At 46.3% G+C, this 23453-nt stretch overlaps 1 protein-coding gene and 1 long non-coding RNA gene across 3 annotated transcripts in view; one reads left to right on the top strand and one right to left on the bottom strand.

The window, feature by feature from the left end:
* The window catches only part of dock8 (dedicator of cytokinesis 8), a 464486-nt gene that overhangs the window by 45819 nt on the left and 395214 nt on the right, over positions 1-23453 (top strand). Inside the window, exon 1 of one of the 2 annotated variants that reach the window (XM_070881493.1) lies at positions 16652-16673. The exons of the other annotated variant lie outside the window; for it this stretch is intronic. The gene's annotated coding sequence lies outside the window, so the exon portion shown is untranslated. Of the gene's footprint in view, positions 1-16651; positions 16674-23453 lie in introns of those variants that run through there. 2 annotated transcript variants of the gene reach the window in all.
* Positions 1-23453, bottom strand: part of LOC139264662 (uncharacterized) — a 50131-nt gene that overhangs the window by 15456 nt on the left and 11222 nt on the right. The window contains exons 3-4 of the long non-coding RNA XR_011593394.1: positions 4429-4591; positions 4098-4199 (exon numbers count right to left, since the gene is read on the bottom strand). This is a non-coding gene — a long non-coding RNA (uncharacterized lncRNA). The remainder of the gene's footprint in view (positions 1-4097; positions 4200-4428; positions 4592-23453) is intronic.

Genomic DNA, 23453 nt, shown 5'->3' with positions numbered 1-23453 from the left:
TTTTGTTTATAATGGATGCCCGTTTGGAATCCGATCAGCGGTGGCGATATTCCAGAGAAACATGGAAAGTCTACTGAAGTCGGTCCCGCACACCGTGGTCTTCCAAGACGAAATCTTGGTCACAGGTCGGAACACAATCGAGCACCTGCAGAATCTGGAGGAAGTTCTTCGTCGACTCAACCGTGTGGGGCTCAGGTTAAAACGCTCAAAGTGCATTTTCCTGGCGCCTGAAGTGGAGTTTGTTGTGTATCTGTAAAGCATGCACTCCCATGTTCTGCCACCAGGGAGCTCATCCCCTGAAGTCCCAAGGGAATCCCAGCATATCTTGGGAGCACTGCATATAAGCCAGCCCCTATATGCCTGTTCCTCACTCTGGAGAGTCTTATTAAAGACTAAGATCACTGTTACTTTAACCTCCCTGTGTGCAGCCTCATCTGTGTTAGGAACACAATAACTGACGATGAGAATACGAATCCAACGCAAAGATGCAGCAAACTGTGGGCATCCTGGACAAGTTCTCGGAGGGTGAGGACTGAGAAGCCTATGTCGAATGGCGAGACCAGTACTTTGTAGCCAACAAGCTGCATGGAAAAGGAAGCGCTGCAAAAAGGAGAGCGGTCCTCCTCACAGTCTGCGGGGCACCGACCTACATCCTCATGAAGAATCTTCTGGCTCTGGTGAAACCCACAGATAAGTCATATGAGGAGCTGTGTACACTGGTTTGTAAGCATCCTAACCCGAGGGAGAGCGTGCTGATGGCGAGGTATCGGTTCTACACGTGCCAGCGATCTGAAGGTCAGGAAGTGGTGAGCTACGTCGCCGAGCTAAAGCGACTTGATCTGTAAAGCATGCACTCCCATGTTCCGCCACCAGGGAGCTCATCCAGTTATTGTGTTCCTAACACAGATGAGGCTGTACGCAGGGAGGTTAAAGTAACAGTGACCTCAGTCTTTAATCAGACACTCCAGAGTGAGGAACAGGCCTTCGGGGACAGCTTATATACAGTGCTGCCAAGGGATGCTGGGATCCCTTGGGACTTCAGGGGATGAGCTCCCTGGTGGTGGAAATTGGGAGTGCATGCTTTACAGATACACAACAGAGTTCTTGGGAAGGAGGATTGCGGTGGACGGCATCAGGCCCACCAACACGAAGACGGAGGCAATCGAGAATGCACTGAGGCCACAGAACGTGATGGAGCTGCGGTCATTTCTAGGACTCTTGAGCTACTTTGGTAACTTCTTACCGGGTCTCAGCACACTGCTAGAATAACTACATGTCTTACTATGAAAAGGGGGCGAATGGGTTTGGGGCAAAAGCCAAGAAAATGCCTTTGTAAAAGCGAGAAAATTGTTATGCTCAAACAAATTGCTTGTGTTGTATGATCCATGTAAGCGTTTGGTACTAGCGTGTGATGCGTTGTCATATGGCGTCGGGTGTGTATTGCAACAAGCTAATGATTTCGGGAAACTGCAACCAGTTGCTTATGCATCCAGGAATCTGTCTTAGGCTGAGAGAGCCTACAGCGTGATTGAAAAAGAAGCGTTAGCGTGTGTCTATGGGGTAAAGAAAATGCATCAATACCTGTTTTGGGCTAAAATTCGAATTGGAAACTGATCATAAGCCACTTTTATCCCTGTTTTTCGAGAGTAAAGGGATAAATACCAATGCATCGGCCCACATCCAGAGATAGGCGCTCACATTGTCCGCATACAACTACGCCATCCGCCACAGACCAGGCACTGAAAACTGCGCCGATGCTCTCAGTAGGCTGCCGTTGCCCACCACGGGGGTGGAAATGGCGCAGCCCGCAGATCTAGCCATTGTTATGGAAGCATTTGAGAGTGAGCAATCACCCGTCACTGCCCGGCAGATCAAAACCTGGACAAGCCAGAACCCCTTATTATCTCTAGTCAAAAGCTGTGTGCTTCACGGGAGCTGGTCCAGTGTCCCAGTGGAAATGCAGGAAGAGATAAAGCTGTTCCAGCGGCGCACAGATGAAATGTCTATACTGCAGAGACTACCTTCTGTGGGGCAATCGAGTAGTGGTCCCCAAGAAGGGCAGAGACACCTTCATCAATGACCTCCACAGTACCCTCCCAGGCATCATAAGGATGAAAGCGATAGCCAGATCCCACATGTGGTGGCCCGGTATCGATGCGGACAGATGTAATACATGCTCGCAGTTAAGCAATGTACCCAGGGAGGCGCCGCTAAGTTTCTAGTCTTGGCCCTCCAAACCGTGGTCTAGGGTACACCTCGACTATGCAGGCCTGTTCTTGGGTAAAATATTCCTTGTGGTTGTAGACGTGTACCCCAAGTGGATTGAATGTGAGATGATGTCGGCTAGCACATCCGCTGCCACCACTGAAAGCCTGCGGGCCATGTTTGCCACACACGGCCTACCCGATGTCCTGGTGAGCGACAACGGGTCATGTTTTACCAGTGTTGAGTTCAAAGAATTCATGACCCGTAATGGGATCAAACATGTCACATCTGCACCATTTAAACTCGCGTCCAATGGTCAGTCAGAGAGAGCAGTGCAAACCATCAAGCAAGGCTTGAAGAGGGTAACTGAAGGCTCACTGCAGACTTGCCTATCCCGAGTCTTGCTTAGCTACCGCACGAGACCCCACTCACTCACTGGGATTCCACCTGCTGAACTGCTCATGAAAAGAGCACTTAAGACAAGGCTCTCGTTAGTTCACCCTGATCGACATGAACAGGTAGAGAGCAGGCGGCTGCAACAAAGTGCATACCATGATAGCGCAAATGTGTCACACGTAATTGAAATCAATGATCCTGTATTTGTATTAAATTATGGACAAGTTCCCAAGTGGCTTCCCGGCACTGTCATAACCAAAGAGGGAGTAAGGTGTTTCAGGTCAAACTTTCAAATGGACTCATTCACCGGAAACACTTGGATCAAATCAAACTCAGATTCACGGACTATCCTGAGCAACCCACCTTGGACCCTACCTTTTTTGATCCCCCAATATAGACACCAGTGGCAACCGGCACCATGGTTGACCACGAAGCAGAACCCATCATCCACAGCATCCCTGCAGGGCCCAACACACCAGGCAGCTCAGCAAGGCCAGCTGCACAGCAGCCCAGCGAGGGCCCAACAAATGATTCAACAACACAAGCTTTTACACCGAGATGATCAACCAGGGCAAGAAGGGCCCCAGATCGACAGTGTTTCTGGGATTGGTACCAAGCTTATTCTTTCTAACATCTCGGGTAATGCGCACCTGTTGTTGGGGGGGGGGCGGCAGGCGGCAATGTGGAAGGCCCGGCTTGGGGCTCTTCAGAGGCTTGTGTGGGGATTGGTGTGACAGTTGATTCAGTTAATGGGCGCGGGGTCTGAACGTGTTCCCTTTTTGTAACAGCTAACTCCAAATGCCTTCCCTCATGCGCCCTAACAGATTCTCAACGACCTCCAACATTCCCTCCCTCATGTTCATTGAAAGTGTCTGAACTACCTGTGACATTCCCTCCCTCATGTTCACAGAGTGTTTTAACTACCTGTGAAATTCCCCCGCTCGAGTTCATTGACATCATTGCAGCTGACTGAGATATTCCCTCACTCATCGTCCTGCACATCATTCCCATTTCTCGTGAGAGTGCTGTTACTTCTCCCAACAGTCCCGATATCTCATCACCCACCCCACTGATGGTGTCCAGGAATGATCGCGTAAGGTCGATGCTCTCCGCACTCATTAACATAATGTGAAACACATCTGTTACATCCTGCACCTCAGGAGAAAGCGGTCAAGCTCTCCTTCCCCTCCTCACCCTGGCTGCACCCCACTGGAACCCACAGCTTCAGACGGTGGGGTTTGGGTGTGCCTTGCTGCATCCTACTGGGACACGCAGCCTTGGACGGTGGGGCCCTGGGTGTGCCTCGATGCACCCCACCTCGATGCAATCCGCAGCCTCGGACGGTAGGAAACCATGGAATGTCCCATCAACACTCAAACCACTGGTCAGGGAAAGGGCTAGCACCTCAATGGGAGGCACTTGCAGTTCCTCAAAAGTGAGTACAACAGTGGGGGCTTCATCCATTCCCTCCCCCTCTCTCTCCCTCTCCCCCTCACCCCCATGGTCTTGGTCTGGAAGGTGGTATTGGAAGATGTTCTCCTCATCAGGCTCGTCTTTGTCTGAATTTTCTTCTGTATCGTCAGGGTTGACCTCAAGTTCTGAAAAATATAACACAACAGACAAATAGCAGCAGAGGAAGGGGCAGGGTGGCATGAGTAGGCTCACACAGTGCAGGCAGCAGGCTGGTTTGAAGGATCACGATGAATGATAGCACATGGCATCAACCGAAGCGTAGTTGATGGAGACATCCCCATGAACCGAAGCATGGCTAGCCCACGCAGTACTTAACATTTAGCAAAGTCAGACTGTGGAATTTGCAGGACTTACCCTCTCCCTCGAATGTGGGCCCAGCTTGTGCAGTACTGATTGCTTTTCTCTAGGCAGGACTCATCAAAGCAGCGACCTTCTCTTCCAAGGGTGTCCGTGGCTGCAGATTTGCCGGGCCTCCCCCTGTTTGAGTTCTTTCTCTTTTGTTATGTGCCACTTTCCTCTGCAAAGATGAAAATACAACTTTTTAGAGAGGGTGTCTTTCTGCTGGGTGGGACATATACAGCTGATCACATTTATATTACAATTGCAATTGCATTGAATAAAGGAAAAATATGACTTGCACCAACTACTTGACCAAGGTCTTGCCACTTCTTTTTGCACTGGCCTCCAGATCTCGGGGTGGTCACCATTGCACAGTAATCTTCTGCTAGTTGGTTCCAGCATTTGTTCATTTCTTTGGGTGGAACTTTTATGTGACCTCTGCTGGTGTCCAGCTTGTGCCATCTGGCCTCAATTACAGAAGCGAGTACCTCCACTTCATCCTGTAAGAAATTCTTGGTCCTTGCACCAAGTTGCATCTTGTATTGCAACTCCGATTTTTCCAATGCTCTCACACGGCACTCACACACACAACTGGCTCTTTAAAAATAGCCAATTGCAGACCAGGAGCTGTACTGCGCATGCGCGCCCATAGGAATAACGTCAAAAACTTCCTTTTTTTCGCGCATGTACAGAAGGTGTGACATCGTTTTTTCGGCGCAGACAGCAGGCTCCACCCTCCGAGGTGACTGGACATGCTGCGCGGCGTCAATTTTGAAAAATACAGCAGGGAAACTTGGCACAAATATTTTTGGAGTATTTCTGGCCTAGAAAAATGGGCGTAACTCTGGCAATACGCCAAAAAACGGCTTTGGGCAAAATTGATCCCCATAAGCTGTCACAATCACATTCCGCAGTTCAGCTTATCTGAAACAAGTAGAAACAGCTAGATAGTATTTAACTATTTCAGAAAGAAATATTTTTAAAAGTAATTCTCTCATTTAAAATATAAATTCAAAAAACATTTATCCGGATTTTTCTACTTTTACTATCAATGCCACTGATCGTTCTGAGTTTTCCAATTCATAAAAACGTGGAACAGTGTTGAAGACTGTCTGTGTTGTATGTAAAGTCTCCAGGCACATTGTCCAAAGCAAATCTACCTTTTCCTCACTCCAGGAGACTGAATATTTCGAAAGGACAGTTAATGCAGTGTCTTGATTCAGCCGTTGAAATTTCTCACATCTATTTATGTAGTGGGAGAGGAATTGATAGGGTGTCAAACTGCAGGACTATCCAGCTTGAATTCAGTATGACATTGCAATTGTGTTAAAATGCAAACAGTTGTTTGAACATTTCAAGAGCGAGCATTCAAATGGCTCCTTTCGTCAATAGTTTTGGTAATTGAAAATGAAAGTTCCAGCACTTATGTGGAAATAGGTTTTGATCAAAATGAGAAAAATGGAACTGAAAACAGAATTAAACATTGAAAGACCGAAAATTTCAGACCAACTTTGCACAAGATGTGGGTAACATTTTGATGTTTGATGTGTGGGATTGTGAAAACGGATCCTTGTATAAAATGCAAATTTTACTTCAAACTGCACATTTTTAGAGGATACAAAAATAGCTTTCGACAGTTAGGACAGGAAGAATGGTTTAATATCTTCTCTTGTTCAATAGCATACCATCAGTGACTGGAATGTTACATTTAGATCTGACATCCATCAGTTTGCCCATTTCACAGGAAACAATGACAATTTCAGCAGCCAGTGCGTGAGCTTTGAGTACAGTAGTGAGTTCTGATTTTGGTAGTTATCTCTGACTGTTGTTTTTTTCCAATACTAACAACTCATTTTATGATTTTGCTAAATTTCGTATTGAGTTGCCCTGGCTTGTGTATATTTCATTCACAGAATATGACAAATGTATCATGTTTTGTTTGAGCCTGAAGTGACAAGCAATGCCAACAGACATCTAGATCTGGATCATAGTATGTTAAAAGCTAAATATAGGCTAGTGCAAATGGGCTGATGAATAAGTTAACAGAAAGCCAGCCTCACATAGTCATGCTGATGGATAACTTGAAAGCTGTCTTTATGACTTGGATTAACATGCCCGAAGCACGAAAAAAATTCTCCAGACTTTCAAGCTTCGCTGTATTGAAATTTGAAAATGGGTCATGATTTTATTGTACTTAACAGTTAATGGTGATTTTATTTTTTTTCACTTGATGCTTGTCAATTGCTAGTTTCCTGGCATTCCCATCACTGAGAACTACAGGAAACTGGAGTTGGCAAGCATTGCAACTGATTTTCTCCCTCTCGATCGGTACTAACATAGGCAGAGATAAGACTAGATAGAAGTGCTTCTTACCTCCCTGCTACTTTAAAGTACCTAACTTTGGTAAGACATTAGCAAAGTATAGTGTATAGCTTTATTTTTAAAAGATACAACTTAAACAGTTTTTTTAAGATTGAACACTTTTCACTTTTACTGCCGGGCAGTAGCCTGTTTTACACACCCCAACTTCACCGTAAATGAAAATCAGGCAAGGTGTAAAACGGGTGACCAATTCACGACTGCTTGTTTTCCACCCGGTGATAAAAGTGAAAATTTGCCTCTTCGAGGGTGAAATTGCCCTTCAGTGGTAGTGCATAACAGGCGATAGTAACCCAGTCAATGGAGAAGAAAATCGGACAGGATCGAAAATAGGCTACCGATTCGCTATCGGTGAGGACCAATTTCACACCCCCCCCTTTTTTGGGAAGACTGGCCTTTCCCCCCTCTCTTATTGCTTCTAGCCATCTTTTTACACGAGCTAAAGAAAATGGCCACCATATTGTGGGAAATCGGATGAGTAGAAATGTTTATATTTCAATTTATGCAGTTTAATAGCACTATGATACAGAAAGCTGGCACCTAGTACCAAGGATGGTAGGCTGTCCTCACTCCAGATCTCCCACAGCATTAACTCCACAGAGTGGAGAGGGAGAATCAAAGGGAAGAGTTTTCCTTGGCTTACTCTTGTGCATCTCTTGACTGATAGTTCAGAGTGGTGTTGCTGAAGTCCTGAGAGCAGGTCACCTGCCTACCTCCTCAGTCACAGTTAGTGAGGAGCATGGGGAGACAAGAAATGAGAAGACAATGGGCTAGAACCTCCACTTTTTTTTCCTGCTTTACGCCCACTTAACGCCCATTTTACCACTGAAATGACGTATAATGCCCATATATCGTCCATTTTGGCACAAAATGGAAACTGACGGGCTTTTTTAGAAGACTCATCGCCGAGCATTATTTTCCCAATGGGCTGAATGCCGAGAAAAAATATCACTGCCCATCCACTTTTTTTGGCAGAATCAGCAGAATGGGCGAATTCAACGGCCATAATATCGCCCAGTGTTACTTTCCGAACGGAATTAACGCCGAGATTCAATATTATTGCCCGGCGACTGTTTTTTGACGCAAAGAGCATATTTACCTACTATGCTCATAATGAAACTGAGTACTGTATGCAATGAGTAAGTGTGACCTTAGCTCCTTTAATTAGACTCCAGAGTACAGGTACAGCATGGGAGACCTGCTTATATACAGTGCTCCCAAGGGATGCTGGGATCCCTTGGGACTCCAACAGGTAGGCCCTCTGGTGGTGGTGTGATACAGGTTACCAAGGGTTAAATACATAACATTACCCAAACTAGCGGCTATGCAGATCGCCCATCTTCAATTTCACAACCTTGCACATATATCGCCCACAATATCGCTCACTCAAAAAACCGTCCACAAAAAGTGGAACTAACCAGAACGAACGCCAGCGGTATGGTTTGTTAAATCCCACTCTTACGTGAGGAGCTGACATCGGAAAGATTTGCCTGAAAGAGCACTGATGTGAGTGACAACGCTGACACACTGCTGTGTGTGTGCAGCTCAGACATCAATTGTGACCATCACCTTGGTGCCAGCTAAAGTTTACGTTGATTGATGTTAAGTTGTATTTAAGCCTTTCATGGTAACAGATCACCAGTGTGTGTAATGGTCCAGCTATCTGAGACATTGCGCAACAAGGTTATGTTCAAAAACAAAAGTTTAATACCAACATTGGTCTGAAATCATAAGTATCACAGCCAATAACACCCAGCCCCGCCCACACCCCACTTTTTCCCATCATTGACATAGATCACATGTTCAACAAGTCCAGCAACACAGAATACAAAGGCAAAGCAGGAGCGTGTTCCCCAGCCCCCATACATTGCAACAAATTGCATACACCCAGATGGAGATATAACACAGCCATCAACTGTGCACATGTACCTCACTTTCCTCCCCCCCCCTTCCCTTCTTCTCCCCACATGGTGCCTGGCCGAGGAGCTCCTCAGGCGGTGCCTCATTGGGGGAGATGAAGGCAGATGCGTTGGTTGGACGGGTACGGGAACAGGAGATGCCAAGGGGGCAACATTCTCTGATGCAGAAGCAGGATCTTGGTCCTTGCTCTCATCTGCTGTTCGCAGTGGTGGTGTGGAACCTAGGGGTGGAGTGCCGCGCTCTGGGACCACTGGGAGGTCTGTGGCAGCAGTGTTCCTGGCTATCGCATCCAGGGCCTCCGCAATGCGCGGAATATACTCAGTCATGGTGCCTCCCAGTGCTTCGATGAGCTGGTCACCAATGTCTACAGTCCTCCTGGACAACTGTACCATCTCTCCGCTGTCATGTTGCGCTCGTGGAACAGACCTGCCGGGTCCTCAAGGACTCTGAGGGGTCGGCGCCGTCCTGGAGACAAATGGGGTGCCCTGTGGAGAGGTGCTTGGGGCCAGCATCTCCAGAGGCGGGAATGACCAGAGGACCGATAGATGGCCTTGGGGTGGAATGGGTTCTGGAGCGTGGCGTTGCAAGTTCTTCGAAGTCCGCGCTCTCATCTGTCGAGAACAGACCCAGCAGATTGACAGGCGACAATTGGAGCTCCTCAGCACCAGATGTAGGATCGTCCACCGACTCCTGCCCCGCGCCCCCACCTTCTGGTCTTTGTGGCCTTGCCTGGGGCCGCACTGCTGGCTGAGCTGCAAGACACAAATGAGGTTATTAGAGGAGAAGGGGATGCTAGGGTGACAAGGTGAGTCCAGCACTACACACAGCATTTGCACGACAAAAGCACCACCGCTCTCAAAATCATTGCAGACATCACATTTCATGACCATCAACACATTGTGCATTGCAATAATTTTCATTCGGCAAGCATTATTTCTATGACACTTTTAGGTATCATCTAACATATATGATTGTTCGGATATGAGTGGGTGTGGCATCTATTGACTTTACATCATGCAATGGTGTAAGCTTTACTCACGTGGCATCACTTCAGGGTCTGCAGATGCATCCGTGGCTGTCCGGGTGTGCTTCCCCACGAGTGCGAGCACACACTCCTCCATCTCCGTGATGTCGCTAGGGACTGGTAGCCCCCCACCCGTTCGCCTCTGCACGGACCTCATCATCGATAGCTTCTTCTGTAAAAGGTGACAGGACGACATGTCATGAGATCATTGCGTGATATCAGTGTTAGGTACTGTCACAGAGACTGATACAACACATAACCGACAGATGTAATCATGATTATTATGATTATTATCATTCTTTACCTAAAGACGTACACCGTGACCGCAGGCTTTGAGTAAAACATTCCCGGTAAAAGTGAAAGACCTCACATCTGCTGATAGCCACTCATGACTGTTACAAATCAAATTATATAAATACATAAGTACATGTAAAGCAATGTAATACTTACTCTTGCGGATCCCACAAGGTCGTTCCATCGTTTGCGGCATGCTTGCCCTCACGCACCTCGTTGGTCGCCGACGAGACCATCTCTGCTATCTCAGTCCATATCCTCTGGTAGGCCTTTGGGGTGGGTTTCCCACGTCCTCCCTGTGTCAAATCACCCCAGCGTGACTCGACCTCCTGCAGGAGGGAGGCATTTGCCTCGTCCGAGAACCTCCTGGCTCTTTTGCGGCCTCCAATGTGCTCCTCTCCCACCTCACTGCTCTCTCCACAACGTGCTGTGATGCTTCCTCTTCTCCCTCCATCATAGAGCAAATTTGGTCAAATATGTGGCTGGTAACGGCTACTTTTTGTTTGCCTCCTTGCTGTGACGCTCTAAAGTCTCCCTCCTTCCTCCCAAAGCAACCACACCACACCCACAAACGCCTTCAGTCCCTCTGAGCTCCCTCTCTCTCTGTCTCCTCTTCTGCGCATGTCATGGTGACCCTTGACCTCCAGAATCGCGGGAATCGAGAGTTGCCATGCCGTTGCTAAGGACGGCCACACTTTATTGCAGAAGGTCAAAAAAATTTAACGCTGCCACCCATTTGATATCGCTCGCGGTAACGCCCATTTTCAAAAATGTAAACTAGGTGTTTTGCGAATGGGCAAGAAGCCGGCGATCTGAAAACCCTTTTTTAACGCCCACGCTGGAAATAATGCCCATTTTTGGGTGATGAGCACAAAAGTGGAGGTTCCAGCCCAATAGCTTATGAGTTAGATCAATTTATTTACAAAAACAGTGAAATTATGCGAAAAGCCAGCGAATGCAAAAACAATTTTGTGCAGAAATTGTAGTAGGAGGCTTCCCGCGGGCGGATGCCTCCGACCTGAAAAATATCTACGAACTTACCTGGTGGTCCGGGAGGTTCAGAGACTACGAAGTCCTGCGAAGAGGCCCACGTATCCCAGGGATGTAGTTGCTTCGCACACGTCCCTGGGATCACATAGGCCGCCACGACCAGTCAAAGTCGGGGTATTCCCATTCATACTTGTGGTGAGTTCTGCATATACAGAGTCACCATAAGTATAAATGGGAATACCCCAAAAAGTACACAAACATTTAAAATATATATATTTTTAAATCATGTATTTTAAATGAATCAGAATGGAATTTAATTCATTATTTAAAACAAAAATGTAATTTTTTGAAAAATAAATTTACATTTTAATGGGTCTAATAAAAATAAACTTACCTTATTTCATAGGTTTTTAAATGTTTAAATTATTGAAAAAAATGATTTTTTTTTTCTGTCCTTTAAAAGTCTTACCCTGATAAGAGCAGGTTTTATGCCTGCTTTTATCAGTCGTAAGAATTTCACTGGCATTCGCTGGGCAGAAGTTGGGCAAATAGCCCAACTCTCTGCCCACGGAGACCCTTTTCTTCCAGATTCATGCAATCTGTTCGGGGTTTGGGAACTTGCAGAGCCCCTATGGGCACGTGTGCACCTCATACGCGCCTGTAGGGGCCGTGAACTTGGGGACAATATTTATTGCAGCATTATGGCAGCAAGCCTAGCAGTACATATACTGCCGCCCTCCTGAGGAACATTTAGAAAATGTAAACTGATTGATTTGAAAAGCTTTGAGAAACTTGGAAAGCCTTAAATAATTAAAAATTATGGACCAAAGATTTGGGGGTTGAAAAGCAGCCGTGGCGGCCAGATTCAGGGAATAAAATGGTGGCTGCCTCACTTCCTGCCCACTGCCGGCAGGTCCCATTTTCGGCAGGATGGCAATGCTGCTGATGCCGCACCGGCAAAAATGATGTGGATGATGCAGATCGTGACATCAGTGAGTGTGCAATGCTCACTTGATGTTCGATCTGTGAGTTTCGACTTTGCTGCTCCACCTATTAGATTGCCTTAAGTGCAATCAGTTGAGAAAGTGTTGATAAACAGGAAGGAGCCTCCAGCAGCATTATTTAAAGGGATCAGCAGCAATAACGCAGCTGGCATGTTTCTGCAGTTTTACTGGCTCTGTGCATCTTTCTGCAACTCCAGCAGCTTTATAAACTTCTTTCAAGGACCTGAGGTAACAGGAAGTTTGGGACAAGTGGAGAATGCCTTAATTCTTATTTAAAGGCATCTGCTCGCATCACTTGCTCACAGATGTGGGTGCTTTATTGCAGTCTCCCTTGTGCGCGAGTATCTTTGGGAGAGGGAGTGGAGGCAGCAAAGAAGAGAAGATGCTCGCAGAGGGAGAAGGAGGAAGACCAGGAAGGTTCTGAACAGGAGGCTTCACGTACCTATGGTCTTCTGAGAGCAATTCTCTTCTGTCCACTTGAGCGGAATTCGCTTCACCAAGTAGGTGGCCACAGATCTCTGCCACCTGATGCAACCAGACCTGCAGCCTGAGAGCAGGGTGACCACAATTGGCCCTCAATTTCTTCGCCAGCAGATCCTTCCAGTGTGAGCAGGAGACTTAGCTGCCATCTCACAGCTCGCCGTCCATTGCTGCATCCGGGAAGTCACAGAGGCCCTCTACATCAGGAGAAGGGACTACGTTTTCTTCTCTCTCAGCTGGGAGAAGCAGGACGAGCACGCATGTGGCTTTGCCAGGATAGCGGGCTTCCCCATGGTGCAGTGCGTCATCAACTGCACCCACATGGCTTTGTGGGCAGCGCATAACAATCCTGAGATCTTCTGTAACCGCAAAGGCTACCACTCACATAATATGTAGTTGTTGTGCGACCACACCCAGCGCATCATGATGGTGAATGCCCGTTATCCTGGCAGCAGTCTTGATGCTTTCATCCTGTGTCAGTCCGGTGTGCTAGCAATCTTCCAGCCACCACATCAAACTCGAGGGTGTCTGCTCAAAGACAAGGGTTATCCACTCTGCACCTGTCTCATGACTCCCCTTCTCCAACCCCATCACCCGTCCCAGCACTCATATGAGAGCCATGCTTCCACCAGGAACATCACTGAGCAGACCATCGGGCTACTGAAGCAACTGTTCCACTGCCGTGACTGCTCAGGAGGAGCCCTCCAGTACTCGGTGGCATGGGTGTCCCATTTGGTGGTGGTCTGCTGCATGTTTCACAACTTGGCCATCATGACGGCACAGCCGTTGCCATCAGGGATTGTGGGACCATCTTCGGAGGAGGGGGTGGAGAAAGAGGAAGATGAGGAAGGGAGGAGGCAGGCAGCCTATTCCCCCTTCTCAACAAGCTGTCCGTGAACACCCCATCAGACTCTGATTCCAGTAAGTGAAACCTCAGATCCCTGTTGCTCACCGCAGCCCCTTCATACCATCCCTCTGTAACGGAATATCACAGCGTCCTCCTGGGCACAAAGCTGAAATGAGAGCCACCACAAAAGATTCAAAACAAAATTATAACATTTATCAACAATCAATTTACACATACTATATCAACTAATCGCCCTTGTGCAATCTGTTCATGCCTGTCGTTCAGCTGCCTTTTCCTGATCTAGTGCTCCCCCGGTGGCTGCAGCATGGCTGGTGGATGGCTGCAGAGTTTCCATGGGGGAGACTTCAGATGGCCCTGCAGGATGATCTTGAGCAGCTCTAGACCTAGAAGGCCCGACGATAGAGTGCACCACCTCAGCATGGGCGGCAGCAGTCTGAGTTGGCTGGCTGACGGGCAGCCGCAAGGGCAATGGCGGAGTGGCGGGAACAAGAATGCGGGCATCCTGAGAGAGCACAGTAAGGTCCTGCTCCACTGTCACACTGCTACTCCCCTGGGGTGGCGCCTCAGCATTCCTAGCAATCCGTTGGAGCACAGATTGCTGGGCTGCTGCGACACCCTGCAAGCCCCGGTTGACAGTGGTAAACCCAACCACGTTGGCAGCTGTCTGAGCTTGGGTGGCATCAAGCAGAGACTGCATGAGAGCAGTCAGCGCTTCCGCTGCAGCACTAAGACGCTTCTGCCTGTGCTGCAATGGCAGCTGTGACATCGTCCGTCACACGCAGCGTCATGTCTGATCGACACGGTCTCTAAAGGAGTCTTCCATCATTTCCAGCCTGGAAATCTTGGGCTCCAAGCTCTGCGCAAAGCCCTGTGCAATGTTGAAGGCGGACTCCTCCATGCTCTCTGACAGGCTTACCATTGCATCTAGCAATTTGGTGTGCATGCCCATCACTGTTCTTCTGAAGGCCGCCCCATCGAGGTCCTCATCTGAGTCCTGTGCAGCAGAACCCACGCGTGAACTCGCCCTCCAGGTACCTGGCCCCCGAGCTACCCTTTCCCCCTGGCTGCAGCCCACTCGTGCCCGGTGCCTCACCCTGTGCAGATCCCACTTCTGCACCACCCTCTAAATTACGTGCAGTGCCAGTTTCTGAGCTGGTGTCTCAGACAGATGTAGTGACGCTGTGTCCTCTTCTTCTTCCCCCTCACTCTTCTCCATTGCCTTGGGAACAGGCTGGGCTAGTGCTTGATTATCTGAAAGCAGAAAGTGTCAGAGTCAGGTTCTAGTGAAGGGACTGAGGGGAAAGGAAGATACGCATGCATACAGCATCAGCAGCTTGAAAGTGAGAGGAGATTTTGGGATGAGGAGGAAGTGAGATGTGAGAAGGAGGATTAGGAATTAGCATACTGTTGTCCCCACGGGCTCCACGACTTGCTGCGCAATGATTTCCAGCACTCGCTCCTGCAGTTGACTGAGGTCCTGCATGGCAGCTTGCCACCCTCGTATGAAGAGGTCATGTCTGGGGAAGTTCCCAAGTTTGCCTGGCAAATTTCTGGAAGGGGTTGATTCCCTTATTTTCCATAGTGCATGGCAATCTTGGTAGATCAGCTTTGGACTGATTTACCTTCTAGCAGGCTCTTGCCTCCCAGTCATGTAAATGATTCCCATCTCTGGGAGTTTGGTTGGGTTTCTGGTTTGGGTTTTGGGTGGGCTGCGATTCTACACTGCTACACTTGCATCACAGAGATAGGCCCCCAGGAATTTTGGAGCCCATGGAATATTGATGCAATGGACAAAATTCAACAACTGCAGCCTAAGCAGTTCAACAACTGCAGCCTAAGAGACTGCTCACTTCTCTACACTTGTCCACGCACACACACACATTTTCTTCTCTTCCTCACTCTCTCTCTTTCTTTCTCTCTCTCTCTCTCTCACATTTAAAATCATGAAGGGTTTGGATAGAGTAAATGAAAGTGAGAGGAAATTTTGGGATGAGGAGGAAGTGAGATGAGAGAAGGAGGATTAGGAATTAGCATACTGTTGTCCCCACGGGCTTCAACCTCGGCAGTTGCCACGGCCTCCATGACTTGCTTCCAATGGCTGAAGTGTTGATAACCAGAGATCGCAGATTTAAGGTGATTGGCAAAAGAACCAGAAGCGAAAATGAGGAAAAACCTTTTTACGCAACAAATGGTTGGGATTTGGAATGCACTGTCTGACAGAGTGGTGGAAACTGATTCAGTAGTAGCTTTCAAAAGGGAATTGGATAAATACTTGAGGGAAAAAAAATTGCAGGGATTTGGGGAAATAGTGGGGGTATGCGACGAACTGAATTGTTCTTCAAAAGAGCATGCATGGACTCGATAGGCCGAATTGCCTCTTTCTGTGCTGCACTATTCTATGATTCGGTAATACTCTTTTTCTCTTTCTTTCATCATTTCACACTCAATACTGAACTGTTTAATATAGGCTGTTGTGGAATATGATCATTATTTTGAATTTCATTCTATGTATACTATGATCAGTTTTTTGGTTGACATCCACTTTTACTGAAGGCTATATTATGTAAGTGGAGGCTAGAAAATATTCTCTTTATTTTGAGTCAATTGATGGCATGGTTTTTGAATACAATACTTGGGAAATAACTAATATAATGCATGTTTCAGCTAGGCAAGATTTTATTGTCTTCTTTCTGTCCAGGGTTGGGCCCCTGGCTATTTTTAAGCTGATACAGATTGCATCAGCTGGGTGAGATGTTGCACACTGGTGCACCTGCACAGTATTGTTGTTTGTGCAGTTGCTGCTGCAGTAATGTTTTCGCCATCTTATTGTAAATATTACTATGTCTTCTGCAACATTTCCAGCAATTGACATGGATGAGAGGAGGGCTGGGAAGGGATATTCCAAACTAGCTGAGTTTGGTATTTCCCTGAAAGAGTAACATAGCAGAGAAGCAAACAGAAATCAGTCAATAATTGCATTCTTTGAGAACATATTCATTGTATTAAATCACAGGGCCCAAAATTTCTGCTAGTTTTATCAGCGCAATTGGGCGAACCAGTGCAAAAGATCGCAGAATTTTAAGCGCAAGTTATGTTCAAAACTCACTTACACTCGAGTTTCCGCGATCTTTTAAATTGGTTTACAAAATCACTGTGCCTCACGACCACCCCGCCCATTTCTGTCAGTTGCGGCCATTCGAGGAGGGTCGTCAAATTGCATTGTTTTTCTTTTCGCCGCACAGGTACCAGCAGACACAGAGAGTCAGATAGTGATTCCAGCCTTCCTTGAGTGACCACCAAGGTAGGTACTGAGAAATATAGAGGAGCAAAGGGACCTTGGAGTGCAGGTTCACAGATCCCTGTAGGTAGCAGGACAGGTAGATAAGATGGTTAAGAAGGCATATGGGATGCTTTACTTTATTAGCTGAGGCATAGAATATAAGGTTTTGCTTGAACTGTATAAAACACTGGTTAAGTCACAGCTAAAGAACTGCGTACAGTTCTGGTCACCATTACAGGAAAGATGTGATTGAACTCGAGAGGGAACAGAGAAGATTTCAGAGGATGTTGCCAGGACTGGAGAATTTTAGCTATGACGAAAGATTATTTAAGAAATAAAGACTTGCATTTATATAGAGCCTTTCACGACAACTGATGTCCCAAAATGCTATACAGCCAACAAAGTAATTTTGAAGTGTTGTCATGGTTGTAATGTCGGAATCGCAGCAGCCAATTTGCATTCCTACAAACAGCAATGTGATAATGACCAGATAATCTGTTTTTCTTATGTTGATTGAGAGATAAATATTGGCCAGGACACCGGGGATCTCCTGTAGTATAGGCTGGGGTTGTTTTCTTTCGAACAGAGGAGGCTGAGGGGAGACCTTATTGAGGTGTACAAAATTATGAGGGGCCTAGATGGAGAGGATAAGAAGGACCTATTTCCCTCAGCAGAGAGGTCAATAACTAGGGGATATAGATTTCAATTAATTGGTAGAAGGGTTAGAGGAGAGTTGAGGAGAATTTTTTTTCACCCAGAGGGTGTTGGGGGTCTGGAACGGATTACATGAAAGGGTGGTGGAGGCAGAAAATCTCACCACATTTAAAACGTATCCTACAGGTCTACGGACCAAGAGCTGGAAAGTGGGATTAGGCTGGGTAGATCTTTGGTGGCTGGTGAGGACACAATGGGCCAAATGGCCTCCTTCTGTGCTGTAGATTTCTATGATTCTATGAATCATTTCAACAAGGTACAGGAGGAGAGTTTTCTGGAGGCGGGAAGTCTACAGACTCGAGGATACACAGCAGGAGTGTTCATCCCACTCGCAGTTACTTCACTCGCATGTACAGGCCCTGCACAAGTTATGAGGAAGTGTTGGAGAAGCTGGTTGTGTGCTGTCTATACTTCACCAAGGCTGCAGTCTGCCATCTGTGATTTACTGTGGGAGGATCTGAAGCTTTGATCAACAATCAGGACAGCCATCACAACAGAAATGAAGGTTACAACGGCTTTAAATGTTTCGGGTTACGGCTCGTTATAAGCATAAACGGGGCATTTGTGCCAGATTAGCCAATGGGCAGTGAAGTCCAGCATCTGGCAGGTGACTGAGGCCCTGTTCTGCAGGTTGAATGAATTTATTAAATTTGAATTGACACTTGTGGAGCAACGGTAGAGTTCACTTCAGTTTTAACTGCATAGCTGGCTGCCCTGATGTGCTTGGAGAGAGTAATGACACTCATGTGGCACTGAAGGTCTCCCGTGAAGACTTGCAGTGCTACCTGAACAGGAAGGGATTCCACCTCCCTTAATGTTCAGGTAGTATGTGATGCCCGTCTGAGAATCCTGCACATGAAGTTCATGCACGCTGGATCAATTCCGACATAGCCAGCATATTCGGGGAAGGTGATCGGCCTGATGGTTGGCTAATTGGGAACAAAGCCTTAACCCCTCTGCTGCCATGGTGGATGACACCATTTCGGGGATCACAGACTGAGATGGAAGTGAAATTTCATGAAACGCATGTCTCCACCAGGCAATTCATGGAGAGAACTATTGGGGTGCAGAAGAGCCACTTCGAGTGTTCGGACAGATCTGGGGGCGTACTGCAGTACTCCCCAGAGATTATTTTAGCGTGCTGTGCCCTGGACAATTTTGCTCTGGAACAAGGTCTGGTCTTGGACATCCAGGGAGAATTGCTGGTCAAGATGAATGTTGTGCCACAGGGACCAGAACCAAGAGTTGCTGAGCCTGCACCGGAGACAACCGCTCAACAGGGCAGGATTGTCGGAGCACAGTTTGTAGAGCATATATTCTCATAATGAGCCTCACCTCAAGACCCCCTCCCCCATTCTGTGAGCAGAAGAAAGACTCGGATACTGATCATTTAAAACTCAAGAGATTTATTACAATCGCCAGTTGTTAATATTAAATGAATAGAAAGTTATAGCAAACGTTGATATTTTTCTTAATACTATATTAAAACTTTTTCTAAACATTTTATAAGCAAGAGGGGGACGACTTATTGAAAAATGTACACATGGGAAAATACAAAAATGTTCAAAATGTATTCAACATTAAAAAAAATGCAAAGTTGAAATTTCAACAATTATTTTAAAAAGCGCAAACAAGAAACTCTACAACTATTCATAAATTTTTCTTTAGAAAAGTGCAAACAATTAACAACTATTCAAATATGAAAAAAATACAGATGATTAGAATGTTTATATTGCAGGAAAGGAAGTGAGTGGGTGTAGGTGAAACTGCACGCATGTGCAGGCGCACAGTAATCTGAAAGATCCCGGGCAGGCCACTCACCAACTTTTGCATTGCAGTAATAATAATAACTTTTATTTATATAGCGCCTTTAATGTAGTAAAACAACCCAAGGCTCTTCACAACAATGTTACAAGACAAAACAGATAAATTTGACACCGAGCCACAATAGAAGAAATTCAGGCAGATGATCAAAAGTTTGGTCAAAGAGGTAGGTTTCAAGGAGTGTCTTAAAGGAGGAAAGAGAGATAGAGGCGGAGAGATTTAGGGAGGAAATTCCAGAGCTTAGGACCCAAACAGCTGACGGCACGGCCATCGATGGTTGAGTAGCTATAATAAGGGATGTTCAAGAGGGCAGAATTTGAGGAGTGCAGAATTTGAGGAGTGGGGTTGTGAGGCTGAAAAAGATTACAAAGATAGGGAGGGGCAAGTCCATGGAGTGATTTGTGAAAAAGGATGAGAATTTTGAAATCGAGGCGTTGTTTAACCGGGAGCCAATGTAGGTCAGTAAGCACAGGAGTGATGGGTAATCGTGATTTGGTGCGAGTTAGTACATGGGTGCTGAGTTTTGGATGACCTCAAGTTTATGTAGTGTCGAATGTGGAAGGCCGGTCAGGAGTGAGTGAGAGTAACATAGAAACATAGAAAGTAGGTACAGGAGCAGGTCATTCGGCCCTTCGAGTCTGCACCACCATTCAATATGATCATGACTGATCATGCAACTTAAGTACCCCACTCCTGCCTTCTCTCCATACCCCCAGATCCCTTTAGCCGTAAGGACCACATCTAACTCCCTTTTGAATATATCCAACGAACTGGACTCAACAACTTTCTGTGGTAGAGAATTCCATAGGTTCACAATTCTCTGGGTGAAAAAGTTTCTCCTCATCTCGGTCCTAGATGGCTTACTTTAGACTGTGACCCCTAGTTCTGGACTTCCCCAAGATCGGGAACATTCTTCCTGCATCTAACCTGTCCAATCCCGTCAGAATTTTATATGCTTCTATGAGATCCCCTCTCATTCTTCTAAGTTTCAGTGAATATAAGCCTAATCGATCCAATCTTTCTTCATATGTCAGTCCTGCCATCCCGGGAATCAGTCTGGTGAACCTTCGCTGCACTTCCTCAATAGCAAGAATGTCCTTCCTCAGATTAGGAGACCAAAACTGCACACAATACTCAAGGTGTGGTCTCAGCAAGGCCCTGTACAACTGCAGCAAGACCTCCCTGCTCCTATACGCAAATCCTCTCGCTATGAAGGCCAACATGCTATTTGCTTTCTTAATTGCCTGCTGTTTCTGCATGCCTACTTTCAATGACTGATGTACCATGACACCCAGGTCCTGTTGGACCTCCCCTTTTACTAATCTGTCACCATACAGATAATAATCTGCCTTCCTTTTTTTGCCACCAAAGTGGATAACCTCACATTTATCTACATTAAACTTTCATCTGCCATGCATTTGCCCACTCACCTAACCTGTCCAAGTCACCCTACAGCCTCTCAGCATCCTCCTCACAGCTCACACTGCCACCCAGCTTAGTATCATCTGCAAACTTGGAGATATTACATTCAATTCCTTCATCTAAATCATTAATATATATTGTAAATAGCGAGGGTCCCAGCACTGAACCTTGCGGTACCCCACTAGTCACTGCCTGCCATTCTAAAAAGGACATGTTTATTCCCACTCTTTGTTTCCTGTCTGCCAACCAGTTCTCTATCCACGTCAGTACATTACCCCCAATCCCATGTGCCTTAATTATGCACACAAATCTTTTGTGTGGGACCTTGTCAAAAGCCTTTTGAAAGTCTAAATACACCACATCCAATGGTTCTCCCTTGTCCACTCTATTAGTTACATCCCCAAAAAATTCGAGAAGATTTGTCAAGCACGATTTCCCGTTCATAAATCCATGCTGACTTGGACCGATCCTTTCCAAATGCGCTGCTATTAATAATTGATTCCAACATTTTCCCCACTACTGATGTCAGGCTAACCGGTCTATAATTCCCTGTGTTCTCGCTTCATAGAAACATAGAAAATAGGTGCAGGAGTAGGCCATTCGGCCCCTCGAGCCTGCACCGCCATTCAATGAGTTCATGGCTGAACATGCAACTTCAGTACCCCCTTCCTGCTTTCTCGCCATACCCCTTGATCGCCCAAGTAGTAAGGACTTCATCTAACTCCCTTTTGAATATATTTAGTGAATTGGCCTCAACTACTTTCTGTGGTAGAGAATTCCATAGGTTCACCACTCTCTGGGTGAAGAAGTTTCTCCTCATCTCGGTCCTAAATGGCTTACCCCTTATCCTTGGACTGTGACTCCTGGTTCTGGACTTCCCCAACATTGGGAACATTCTTCCTGCATCTAACCTGTCTAAACCCGTCAGAATGTTAAACGTTTCTATGAGGTCCCCTCTCATTCTTCTGAACTCCAGTGAATACAAGCTCAGTTGATAGGTCAGTCCCACCATCCCGGGAATCAGTCTGGTGAATCTTCGCTGCACTCCCTCAATAGCAAGAATGTCCTTCCTCAAGTTAGGAGACCAAAACTGTACACAATACTCCAGGTGTGGCCTCACCAAGATCCTGTACAACTGTAGCAACACCTCCCTGCCCCTGTACTCAAATCCTCCTTTTTTTAAAAGTGGGGTTACATTAGCTACACTCCAATCCATAGGAACTGATCCAGAATCTATAGAATGTTGGAAAATGACCACCAATGCATCCACTAATTCTAGGGCCACTTTCTTAAGTACTCTGGGATGCAGACTATCAGGCCCTGGGGATTTATCAGCCTTCAATCCCATCAATTTCCCTCACACAATTTTCTGACTGATAAGGATTTCCTTCAGTTCTTCCTTCTCGCTAGACCCTCGGTCCCCTAGTATTTCTGGTATGTTATTTGTGTCTTCCTTACTGAAAACAGAACCAAAGTATTTGTTCAATTGGTCTGCTATTTTTTTGTTCCCCATTATAAATTCACCTGATTCTGACTGCAAGGGACCTACATTTGTCTTCACGAATCGTTTTCTCTTCACAAATCTATAAAAACTTTTGCAGTCAGTTTTTATGTTCCCTGCAAGCTTCCTCTCATACTCTATTTTCCCCCTCCTAATTAAACTCTTTGTCCTCCTCTGCTGAATTCTCAATTTTCCCAGTCCTCAGGTTTACTGCTTTTTCTGACCAATTTATATGCCTCTTCCTTGGATTTAACACGATCCCTAATTTCCCTTGTTAGCCACAGTTGAGCCACGGTTTTATTTTTACGCTAGACAGGGATGTACAATTGTTGAAGTTCATCCATGTGATCCTTAAATGTCTGCCATTGCCTATCCACCGTTAACCTTTTAAGTATCATTTGCCAGTGTATCCTGGCCAATTCACGTCTAATACCATCGAAGTTATCTTTCTTTAAGTTCAGGATCCCAGTCTCTGAATTAATTGTGTCACTCTCCACCTTAATGAAGAATTCTACCATATTATGGTCACTCTTCCCCAAGGGGTTTCGCAAATTGCTAATTAGTCCTTTCTCGTTACACAACACCCAGTCTAGGATGGCCTGCTCTCTAGTTGGTTCCTCGACATATTGGTCCAGAAAATCATCCCTTATACACTTCAGGAAATCGTCCTCCACCGTATTACTACCAATTTAGTTAGCCCAGTCTAAATGTCGATTAAAGTCACCCATGATAACTGCTGTACCTTTATTACACGCATCCCTAATTTCCTGTTTGATGCCATCCCCAACCTCACTACCACTGTTTGGTGGTCTGTACACAACTCCCACTAGCGTTTTCTACCCTTTGGTATTCCGCAGCTCTACCCATACAGATTCCATATCATCTAAGCTAATGTCCTTCCTTTACTATTGCGTTAATCACCTCTTTAACCAGCAACGCTACCCCACCTCCTTTTCCTTTCTGTCTATCCTTCCTGAATATTGAATACCCCTGGATGTTGAGTTCCGAGCCTTGGTCACCCTGGAGCCATGTCTCCGTAATCCCAATTACATCATATCCGTTAACAGCTATCTGCGCAGTTAATTCATTCCACCTTATTACGAATGTTGCTCGCACTGAGGCACAGAGCCTTCAGGCTTGTTTTTTTAACACTCTTTGTCCTTTTAGAATTATGTTGTAATGTGGCCCTTTTTGATTTTTGCCTTTGATTTCTCTGCCCTCCACCTTTCCTTTTCTCCTTTCTACCTTTTGATTCTGCCCCTTTTTACTTCCCTCTGTCTCCCTGCATAGATTCCCGTCCCCCTGCCATGTTAGTTTAAACCCTCCCCAACAGCACTAGC

This window comes from Pristiophorus japonicus, chromosome 1, assembly GCF_044704955.1.
Source record: "Pristiophorus japonicus isolate sPriJap1 chromosome 1, sPriJap1.hap1, whole genome shotgun sequence".
NCBI lineage: Eukaryota > Metazoa > Chordata > Chondrichthyes > Pristiophoridae > Pristiophorus > Pristiophorus japonicus.
This window is presented reverse-complemented; position numbering and strand designations above follow the sequence as displayed.